Source organism: Paramisgurnus dabryanus, chromosome 9, assembly GCF_030506205.2.
Source record: "Paramisgurnus dabryanus chromosome 9, PD_genome_1.1, whole genome shotgun sequence".
Lineage (NCBI taxonomy): Eukaryota > Metazoa > Chordata > Actinopteri > Cypriniformes > Cobitidae > Paramisgurnus > Paramisgurnus dabryanus.
In genome coordinates this window covers 5559590-5564589 of record NC_133345.1, presented here as the reverse complement: position 1 = coordinate 5564589, position 5000 = coordinate 5559590, and the positions used below count along the sequence as shown (strand labels likewise).

Sequence of the window (5000 nt, the reverse complement as noted above, 5' to 3'; positions counted from 1 at the left end):
TCAGACGAGAGCGGGCGTGCTCAGGGTGGTGTGGCCGTAAGCGAGTGCAGACTTGATTCGAGAGACACTTCAAAACTAATGTGGCAACGCCATGCCATGGGAGAACGCTTACAGAAAGGACGCATTCATGGGAAAATATGACATAAATAAATATTTAATTAATTAAATGCTTACAGCACCTGGTATTCCCAGGCGGTCTCCCATCCAAGTACTAACCAGGCCCGACCCTGCTTGGCTTCCGAGATCAGACGAGAGCGGGCGTGCTCAGGGTGGTGTGGCCGTAAGCGAGTGCCGACTCGAATCGACAGACACTTCAAGACTTATGTGGCAACGCCATGACATCAGTGAACGCTTACAGAAAGAACGCATTCATGGGAAAAAATGACATAAATAAATATTTAATTAATTAAATGCTTACAGCACCTGGTATTCCCAGGCAATCTCCCATCCAAGTACTAACCAGGCCCGACCCTGCTTGGCTTCCGAGATCAGACGAGAGCGGGCGTGCTCAGGGTGGTGTGGCCGTAAGCGAGTGCGGACTTGATTCGAGAGACACTTCAAAACTAATGTGGCAACGGCATGCCATGGGAGAACGCTTACAGAAAGGACGCATTCATGGGAAAAATGACATAAAAAATTAATTAATTAAATTCTTACAGCACCAGGTATTCCCAGGCGGTCTCCCATCCAAGTACTAACCAGGCCCGACCCTGCTTGGCTTCCGAGATCAGACGAGAGCGGGCGTGCTCAGGGTGGTGTGGCCGTAAACGAGTGCTGACTCGATTCGAGAGACACTTCAAGGCTAATGTGGCAACGCAATGACATCGGTAAATGGTTACAGAAAGGACGCATTTATGGGAAAAAATGACATAAAAAAAATAATTAATTAATTAAATGCTTACAGCACCTGGTATTCCCAGGCGGTCTCCCATCCAAGTACTAACCAGGCCCGACCCTGCTTGGCTTCCGAGATCAGACGAGAACGGGCGTGCTCAGGGTGGTGTGGCCGTAAGCGAGTGCTGACTCGATTCGAGAGACACTTCAAGGCTAATGTGGCAACGCAATGACATCGGTAAATGGTTACAGAAAGGACGCATTCATGGGAAAAAATGACATAAAAAAAATAATTAATTAATTAAAAGCTTACAGCACCTGGTATTCCCAGGCGGTCTCCCATCCAAGTACTAACCAGGCCCGACCCTGCTTGGCTTCCGAGATCAGACGAGAGCGGGCGTGCTCAGGGTGGTGTGGCCGTAAGCGAGTGCTGACTCGCTTCGATAGACACTTCAAGACTTATGTGGCAACGCCATGACATCAGTGAACGCTTACAGAAAGGTCGCATTCATGGGAAAAAATGACATAAAAAATAATTAATTAATTAAATGCTTACAGCACCTGGTATTCCCAGGCGGTCTCCCATCCAAGTACTAACCAGGCCCGACCCTGCTTGGCTTCCGAGATCAGACGAGAGCGGGCGTACTCAGGGTGGTGTGGCCGTAAGCGAGTGCTGACTCGATTCGAGAGACACTTCAAGGCTAATGTGGCAACGCAATGACATCGGTAAATGGTTACAGAAAGGACGCATTCATGGGAAAAAATGACATAAAAAAAATTATTAATTAATTAAATGCTTACAGCACCTGGTATTCCCAGGCGGTCTCCCATCCAAGTACTAACCAGGCCCGACCCTGCTTGGCTTCCGAGATCAGACGAGAGCGGGCGTGCTCAGGGTGGTGTGGCCGTAAGCGAGTGCAGACTTGATTCGAGAGACACTTCAAAACTAATGTGGCAACGCCATGCCATGGGAGAACGCTTACAGAAAGGACGCATTCATGGGAAAAAATGACATAAAAAAATAATTAATTAATTAAATGCTTAGAGCACCTGGTATTCCCAGGCGGTCTCCCATCCAAGTACTAACCAGGCCCGACCCTGCTTGGCTTACGAGATCAGACGAGAGCGGGCGTGCTCAGGGTGGCGTGGCCGTAAGCGAGTGCTGACTTGATTCGAGAGACACTTCAAAACTAATGTGGCAACGCCATGCCATGGGAGAACGCTTACAGAAAGGACGCATTCATGGGAAAAATGACAAAAATAATTAATTAATTTAATTCTTACAGCACCAGGTATTCCCAGGCGGTCTCCCATCCAAGTACTAACCAGGCCCGACCCTGCTTGGCTTCCGAGATCAGACGAGAGCGGGCGTGCTCAGGGTGGTGTGGCCGTAAACGAGTGCTGACTCGATTCGAGAGACACTTCAAGGTTAATGTGGCAACGCAATGACATCGGTAAATGGTTACAGAAAGGACGCATTCATGGGAAAAAATGACATAAAAAAAATAATTGATTAATTAAATGCTTACAGCACCTGGTATTCCCAGGCGGTCTCCCATCCAAGTACTAACCAGGCCCGACCCTGCTTGGCTTCCGAGATCAGACGAGAGCGGGCGTGCTCAGGGTGGTGTGGCCGTAAGCGAGTGCTGACTCGATTCGAGAGACACTTCAAGGCTAATGTGGCAACGCAATGACATCGGTAAATGGTTACAGAAAGGACGCATTCATGGGAAAATATGACATAAATAAATATTTAATTAATTAAATGCTTACAGCACCTGGTATTCCCAGGCGGTCTCCCATCCAAGTACTAACCAGGCCCGACCCTGCTTGGCTTCCGACATTAGACGAGAGCGGGCGTGCTCAGGGTGGTGTGGCCGTAAGCGAGTGCTGACACGCTTCGATAGACACTTCAAGACTTATGTGGCAACGCCATGACATCGGTGAACGCTTACAGAAAGATCGCATTCATGGGAAAAAATGACATAAAAAAATAATTAATTAATTAAATGCTTACAGCACCTGGTATTCCCAGGCGGTCTCCCATCCAAGTACTAACCAGGCCCGACCCTGCTTGGCTTACGAGATCAGACGAGAACGGACGTGCTCAGGGTGGTGTGGCCGTAAGCGAGTGCTGACTCGATTCGAGAGACACTTCAAGGCTAATGTGGCAACGCAATGACATCGGTAAATGGTTACAGAAAGGACGCATTCATGGGAAAAAATGACATAAAAAAAATAATTAATTAATTAAATGCTTACAGCACCTGGTATTCCCAGGCGGTCTCCCATCCAAGTACTAACCAGGCCCGACCCTGCTTGGCTTCCGAGATCAGACGAGAGCGGGCGTGCTCAGGGTGGTGTGGCCGTAAGCGAGTGCTGACTCGCTTCGATAGACACTTCAAGACTTATGTGGCAACGCCATGACATCATTGAACGCTTACAGAAAGGTCGCATTCATGGGAAAAAATGACATAAAAAAATAATTAATTAATTAAATGCTTACAGCACCTGGTATTCCCAGGCGGTCTCCCATCCAAGTACTAACCAGGACCGACCCTGCTTGGCTTCCGACATCAGACGAGAGCGGGCGTGCTCAGGGTGGTGTGGCCGTAAGCGAGTGCTGACTCGCTTCGATAGACACTTCAAGACTTATGTGGCAACGCCATGACATCAGTGAACGCTTACAGAAAGATCGCATTCATGGGAAAAAATGACATAAAAAAATAATTAATTAATTAAATGCTTAGAGCACCTGGTATTCCCAGGCGGTCTCCCATCCAAGTACTAACCAGGACCGACCCTGCTTGGCTTACGAGATCAGACGAGAGCGGGCGTGCTCAGGGTGGCGTGGCCGTAAGCGAGTGCTGACTTGATTCGAGAGACACTTCAAAACTAATGTGGCAACGCCATGCCATGGGAGAACGCTTACAGAAAGGACGCATTCATGGGAAAAATGACATAAATAATTAATTAATTTAATTCTTACAGCACCAGGTATTCCCAGGCGGTCTCCCATCCAAGTACTAACCAGGCCCGACCCTGCTTGGCTTCCGAGATCAGACGAGAGCGGGCGTGCTCAGGGTGGTGTGGCCGTAAGCGAGTGCAGACTTGATTCGAGAGACACTTCAAAACTAATGTGGCAACGCCATGCCATGGGAGAACGCTTACAGAAAGGACGCATTCATGGGAAAAAATGACATAAAAAAATAATTAATTAATTAAATGCTTAGAGCACCTGGTATTCCCAGGCGGTCTCCCATCCAAGTACTAACCAGGCCCGACCCTGCTTGGCTTACGAGATCAGACGAGAGCGGGCGTGCTCAGGGTGGCGTGGCCGTAAGCGAGTGCTGACTCGATTCGAGAGACACTTCAAGGCTAATGTGGCAACGCAATGACATCGGTAAATGGTTACAGAAAGGACGCATTCATGGGAAAATATGACATAAATAAATATTTAATTAATTAAATGCTTACAGCACCTGGTATTCCCAGGCGGTCTCCCATCCAAGTACTAACCAGGCCCGACCCTGCTTGGCTTCCGAGATCAGACGAGAGCGGGCGTGCTCAGGGTGGTGTGGCCGTAAGCGAGTGCTGACTCGCTTCGATAGACACTTCAAGACTTATGTGGCAACGCCATGACATCGGTGAACACTTACAGAAATATCGCATTCATGGGAAAAAATGACATAAAAAAATAATTAATTAATTCAATGCTTACAGCACCTGGTATTCCCAGGCTGTCTCCCATCCAAGTACTAACCAGGCCCGACCCTGCTTGGCTTACGAGATCAGACGAGAACGGGCGTGCTCAGGGTGGTGTGGCCGTAAGCGAGTGCTGACTCGATTCGAGAGACACTTCAAGGCTAATGTGGCAACGCAATGACATCGGTAAATGGTTACAGAAAGGACGCATTCATGGGAAAAAATGACATAAAAAAAATTATTAATTAATTAAATGCTTACAGCACCTGGTATTCCCAGGCGGTCTCCCATCCAAGTACTAACCAGGCCCGACCCTGCTTGGCTTCCGAGATCAGACGAGAGCGGGCGTGCTCAGGGTGGTGTGGCCGTAAGCGAGTGCAGACTTGATTCGAGAGACACTTCAAAACTAATGTGGCAACGCCATGCCATGGGAGAACGCTTACAGAAAGGACGCATTCATG

General features: G+C 48.4%; 13 non-coding genes and 8 pseudogenes across 13 annotated transcripts in view; all 21 read right to left on the bottom strand.

The window, feature by feature from the left end:
* LOC135725643 (5S ribosomal RNA) overlaps nucleotides 1-42 on the bottom strand; it is a 119-nt gene extending 77 nt beyond the window's left edge. Inside the window, exon 1 of the ribosomal RNA XR_010524896.1 lies at nucleotides 1-42. This exon is cut by the window's left edge and continues 77 nt beyond it. This is a non-coding gene — a ribosomal RNA (5S ribosomal RNA).
* A 125-nt stretch (nucleotides 43-167) lies between these two features.
* On the bottom strand, nucleotides 168-286 carry LOC135725631 (5S ribosomal RNA). Its single transcript, XR_010524895.1, has one exon. It is a non-coding gene; the product is annotated as a 5S ribosomal RNA (ribosomal RNA).
* Nucleotides 287-411: 125 nt separating this feature from the next.
* On the bottom strand, nucleotides 412-530 carry LOC135725272 (5S ribosomal RNA; annotated as a pseudogene).
* A 120-nt stretch (nucleotides 531-650) lies between these two features.
* LOC135724607 (5S ribosomal RNA) lies at nucleotides 651-769 on the bottom strand. Its single transcript, XR_010524269.1, has one exon. It is a non-coding gene; the product is annotated as a 5S ribosomal RNA (ribosomal RNA).
* A 126-nt stretch (nucleotides 770-895) lies between these two features.
* LOC135724875 (5S ribosomal RNA) lies at nucleotides 896-1014 on the bottom strand. The gene has a single exon (XR_010524531.1). It is a non-coding gene; the product is annotated as a 5S ribosomal RNA (ribosomal RNA).
* A 126-nt stretch (nucleotides 1015-1140) lies between these two features.
* On the bottom strand, nucleotides 1141-1259 carry LOC135726272 (5S ribosomal RNA). The gene has a single exon (XR_010524957.1). It is a non-coding gene; the product is annotated as a 5S ribosomal RNA (ribosomal RNA).
* A 124-nt stretch (nucleotides 1260-1383) lies between these two features.
* LOC135722047 (5S ribosomal RNA) lies at nucleotides 1384-1502 on the bottom strand. The gene has a single exon (XR_010521794.1). It is a non-coding gene; the product is annotated as a 5S ribosomal RNA (ribosomal RNA).
* A 126-nt stretch (nucleotides 1503-1628) lies between these two features.
* On the bottom strand, nucleotides 1629-1747 carry LOC135725619 (5S ribosomal RNA). The gene has a single exon (XR_010524894.1). It is a non-coding gene; the product is annotated as a 5S ribosomal RNA (ribosomal RNA).
* Nucleotides 1748-1872: 125 nt separating this feature from the next.
* Nucleotides 1873-1991, bottom strand: LOC135726469 (5S ribosomal RNA; annotated as a pseudogene).
* Nucleotides 1992-2111: 120 nt separating this feature from the next.
* LOC135724606 (5S ribosomal RNA) lies at nucleotides 2112-2230 on the bottom strand. Its single transcript, XR_010524268.1, has one exon. It is a non-coding gene; the product is annotated as a 5S ribosomal RNA (ribosomal RNA).
* Nucleotides 2231-2356: 126 nt separating this feature from the next.
* On the bottom strand, nucleotides 2357-2475 carry LOC135725607 (5S ribosomal RNA). Its single transcript, XR_010524893.1, has one exon. It is a non-coding gene; the product is annotated as a 5S ribosomal RNA (ribosomal RNA).
* A 125-nt stretch (nucleotides 2476-2600) lies between these two features.
* Nucleotides 2601-2719, bottom strand: LOC135726061 (5S ribosomal RNA; annotated as a pseudogene).
* Nucleotides 2720-2844: 125 nt separating this feature from the next.
* On the bottom strand, nucleotides 2845-2963 carry LOC135725749 (5S ribosomal RNA; annotated as a pseudogene).
* Nucleotides 2964-3089: 126 nt separating this feature from the next.
* On the bottom strand, nucleotides 3090-3208 carry LOC135725595 (5S ribosomal RNA). The gene has a single exon (XR_010524892.1). It is a non-coding gene; the product is annotated as a 5S ribosomal RNA (ribosomal RNA).
* A 125-nt stretch (nucleotides 3209-3333) lies between these two features.
* LOC135725954 (5S ribosomal RNA) lies at nucleotides 3334-3452 on the bottom strand (annotated as a pseudogene).
* Nucleotides 3453-3577: 125 nt separating this feature from the next.
* LOC135726855 (5S ribosomal RNA) lies at nucleotides 3578-3696 on the bottom strand (annotated as a pseudogene).
* Nucleotides 3697-3816: 120 nt separating this feature from the next.
* On the bottom strand, nucleotides 3817-3935 carry LOC135723886 (5S ribosomal RNA). The gene has a single exon (XR_010523569.1). It is a non-coding gene; the product is annotated as a 5S ribosomal RNA (ribosomal RNA).
* Nucleotides 3936-4060: 125 nt separating this feature from the next.
* LOC135726468 (5S ribosomal RNA) lies at nucleotides 4061-4179 on the bottom strand (annotated as a pseudogene).
* Nucleotides 4180-4304: 125 nt separating this feature from the next.
* LOC135725583 (5S ribosomal RNA) lies at nucleotides 4305-4423 on the bottom strand. The gene has a single exon (XR_010524891.1). It is a non-coding gene; the product is annotated as a 5S ribosomal RNA (ribosomal RNA).
* A 125-nt stretch (nucleotides 4424-4548) lies between these two features.
* On the bottom strand, nucleotides 4549-4667 carry LOC135726096 (5S ribosomal RNA; annotated as a pseudogene).
* A 126-nt stretch (nucleotides 4668-4793) lies between these two features.
* Nucleotides 4794-4912, bottom strand: LOC135725570 (5S ribosomal RNA). The gene has a single exon (XR_010524889.1). It is a non-coding gene; the product is annotated as a 5S ribosomal RNA (ribosomal RNA).
* Nucleotides 4913-5000: the final 88 nt, after the last annotated feature.